Source organism: Ambystoma mexicanum, chromosome 6p (assembly GCF_040938575.1).
Source record: "Ambystoma mexicanum isolate Mex_15411 chromosome 6p, UKY_AmexF1_1, whole genome shotgun sequence".
In the NCBI taxonomy this organism is placed as follows: Eukaryota; Metazoa; Chordata; class Amphibia; order Caudata; family Ambystomatidae; genus Ambystoma; species Ambystoma mexicanum.
The window spans coordinates 373,414,908-373,419,232 of NC_090935.1; positions in this window are offsets into that span (position 1 = coordinate 373,414,908).

Genomic DNA, 4,325 nt, shown 5'->3' on the forward strand with positions numbered 1-4,325 from the left:
TTTTAAGAATGTCATGACTCTGCATGTACACAATTATTTTGCAGTACATTCAAGATTGTTTGCAGCATACCCCACCCTTATATCATTGTGTAGGATTATGCAGTGATCAGTGAAGCCATTGTTGTATAGCAGCGATTTACCAATTAATGTAGGAAGGTCTATGCCTAAAGGAACTCTGAACACTTGGAAACAATGCAGATTGTGTGAAAAGAATTCTCCTGTCTGAATATCCAGTGCAGAGATACTATGGACGAGTAATCCCAGGCCTAGTCCATACCCATTATCCATTGTAGGAAAAGTAAATGATATTGCAATGTTGCTCTCCACTTATAAGGTAATGTTAGTGATACTAAAGTAGGAGACGCTGAGCATCACATTTGTCTTTTCAAAATCCTTAGAGGGCAAATTAATATTTGAGTTTTATAACACATTAACTTGCAAGGGGGCTGCTTCAAAGCACTTGCATGACATATGTACAAAGAATAGGAAGCATGGGATAACGTTACACATCCAAGTACCCTGCTTACTTACAGTCATCCGATATTTGCGCTAGTAGTTCGATTATATAGTGTGGGTGAAGCTTTTGATAAGGCACAATGAGTAACAGAAATTCTGGCGTGTGAATGTTATTTATATTACAACAAACATAAAACATGTGGATGTACGTACACGTCTGCTTATCTTTTGCAGAACCAAGAGAGGAAGACTCAAGGTTGTCTGGTAGTATCCTAATGTGTTCTGGGGCAGAAGTTAAGAGTCATAAGGTAAAAGTGTGGGAGAGTCAAGTTTAGGAGTCATGGGTGGCGAGGGAACAGTATTGGGTTAATGTGTGCAGGCATATCTTGGTTAGATTCTTCTGTTCATGGAGCCAGTTTTTCATATTCGTTTTTAACCTCTTGTGTGTGTATTTAGCTGTTAGGGATTTTAGGTGTTTACGGTCACCCTTGAATAGTAGCATAATGCAAATGAGCAGAATATCAAGACTAGTTCCTTATTTTAAGAGAAAGAACATTGCAGGTAACTACTGTGGCTTGTTCCTTATTTAATCTTTTTTTAATAGGTGACAATTGTCTGTGTGCGCTGCTAAAAATCTTCTAAGAGGCACCCAGAAGGAAGCTCGGCAAGCGCACATGCACACAGCTTAGAGGGAACATTGATGGGCAGTACCATCCCTTTGAAGCATATCCCCACTCCTTATTCGTGAATACCCCCCTCAGCCCAACCTCCCATTTGTTCCTCACTGCCCCTTTCTCCTGCCTCCCCCATTCTGACAGGATCTTGTAAATGGCTGATCAGCCCCCTGTTACTCTCGCTCAATGACAGCAGCCTTTCCCTCGTGGCCTCTTCCATTATCGTTGGAGCACCCAGCCAGTGTTTTAAATGCTGACAGCCATAAACGTACTCCTTTCCTAGATCATACTCCCTAAGGCAACCTTTGAATGATTTGAGTTGAGTCCCCTCATAGAGATCTCCAATCTCCCTCACCCCTCCTGTAATCCACTGTTTGAACCTATTATAATCCATTCCTGGCAGGAAGGCCGGATTACTAAAGATGGGAGTCCACAGTGACGGCCACAGTGCCAACCTGAGCCTCTTGTTCAGCTGGTCCTAGATCCCCAGGGTGTTCCTTGTGATGGGGTTCTCTATAAGCCATCCTGGCCTATCCTCCTTTCTCATCTATGGCATTTTCCAGAGATATTCTTCCGCCACTGTCTGCTCCATGTCTACCCAGTGCTTCTGGTTATCCTCCTTCGCCCATTCTGCCAGAGCTCTCAGCTGTGCTGCCTGAAAGTATTTTATCACGCTAGGGCAGCCCAATCCCCCCATTCATTTACCTCGCTATAGAATTTTCTTCCCTCTTCAGGGTTTCTTCTCTTTCCATATGAAACCCATAATATCCTGGTATTGGTAAGGGAGTTGTCTGGAAGAGGTGTAGCAGACGGGGGAGGATGTTCATCTTCACAGTGGCAATCCTTCCTAACCAGAACACATACAGCCCCTTCCATCTTGCAAGATCTGCTTTTTTTTGTCTCACCAGTAGTGGATAATTTGCCCCGATTATTTGGTATATAGTTGCCGTCATATTCACCCCAAGATACCTAACCAGGCCTGTCTCCCACCTGAATTGGGTATTGCTCTAAGTGGTTTCAACCCAGCACTCCACCTAAGTCAATGCCTAGCATGTGATGCCCAGCTGGAACACTTATTTACATATTTTTATGTCCAAAAGTTCTTTTATTTCTGAATGATGTACTCTTATATCACGCCCCTCTCTTTGAATCACTCCCCCCCCCCCCCCCCCGGTCTCACTGAACCAAGAAGTAGGTTGTTTTGCAAAGTTAAAAGATTTATTTTATGAATTGAACAATATATATATATATATATCACACTTCTATGAATTTGAAGAATATCTAGATATCACACTTATTAATATTTATACAATGATCACCGTTGGGTGATATTACAATCAACAATCTCTTTAATCAATATGAGTATGGATGAGAAGAGTAATGTAGCATAGAATAAAACTTTGTGTGGGTTCAATGAAATGCAATGATAGGAAATTATGCAGCACAGGAATAATACTTTTGTGTTCAATCAATTGCAATGCAATCACTCTTTCCCCCTGATACTACTCAATCCCCCCTAATATGCAATATATAGATGGAAGGAGAGAAAACAGGTTTCAGGAACAAACACTCTACAAATGCAGTTTCAATCCCAAGTCCCCCAGCAAGCATAGAGAGAAACAGGAATGATTTTAAAACAGGTCAAAAGCTTTTGAATGTGGCTTTGAATGAATGGGAGAAATGCTAAAAATGACTTTAATTCTCTAAATTGGATTCAGAACTAGTGGAGCTGCTTTGGGTAGCTTCAGGTAGATACTAGCAATGATGTTTGGAGGACTGATAGATAGGAAACTGAATTGGGAGGTTGGGTGCAAGAAATAGCTATTTTATATGGGATGAAATTGAGCCAAATGCAGGATCGCAGCAAACTTTTCCACGTGCGTTAAGTGCGATTGCGGCAAAACAATAAGGAGTTGGAATGCGGTTCTGGGTTCGTTGGAAAGCTGAGGATGTTAGCTTCAATCTGACACTTCATTTCTAACATGTACTGTTCACAAGTTACAGAGGTTTTAGTAAAGGTCAATTTTCTCAAAAAGAGTCAAGATTTCAAATGAAAGATGCGCTTTTGAATATGATAAACAAGGATTGACTTTACACTAAGGGGCTATGAAGATGCGAGATACCAACAGTGCAGCCACCAGTCCAGAGGCGCCTCTCTCTGATCTTTGCCCGCTGCGACACTTGCCTTTCTTCAGCAACTATATATTAGCGCAAAGATGATTATCATTACGGTTATCACAGGACTATATGGATGAGAGAAGGATTCAGGATAGACAAAAGAGATTCTGTAATGCAGTTCTGGATATGATAGAATGGGTTGGATTGGATTACTTAAGGATAAGAGATTGGCTATGGACAATTCTATGCTAAATACTCACAACTATGGTTTTGGAATAGGCCCGTCAGAGATCTGGTCAAGGGTTTTGGACTGGAATCTGCTCGCCACCGGACAGTATTCAGGCGCTTGGTTCTTCACTCAGCAAGCCACTCTGGTCGGCCTCTTGGACTGGATCTGACGGGTTGGTTCTGGGTTACAGCTCTGCTCTACTGGTTTGGATCTCTGGGTTCTAGCAAGTGTTCTTGGCAAGAAGCAGAAAAACAACACAGCCCGGCTGTTCAATTGGTTGTGCACCTACCTGCCTCTACTCTCCGCCCTCTGCAACTAATCCAGAACAGGACTGCGAGATTTGTCCTTGGCCTCAAGCCCTGGGATCGTATCTCTCCAGCTCTGAAATCTCTCCACTGGCTCCCAGTGGATGCAAGGATTAAATTCAAAACCCTCTGCAATGTCCACAAGACTTTCTGGGGCCTCGGTCCAAAATAACTTCAGCTATCCCTCCGCAAAAACCTCCCCTCTCGAGCTCTTCGCTCCGGTTCTGGAAGCACCGCAAGACCTTCCTCTTTTCTTCTGCCTTCGCTCCCCCTCTCACCTGCTGATCTGTTCTCTGTTGGCAGCGTGCACCTGGCCACCCTCTGTCTTCTGGGCCCAGGTACCTGCTCATCCTGCCACCCTCCCGCACTGCCTCCGGGCCACTCCTTGCACTGGGGTCTGTATCTCTACCCATGCAGCCCCCCCTTTTTCTTCCTGCACTTATCAGACCTACACTGTCTGCTGCCTTAAACCTAGCACTTGCAAATTGCTGGCTGCATTACTACTGTTTGTTGCCTTTATTATTTATTTATTGTTATTTATCT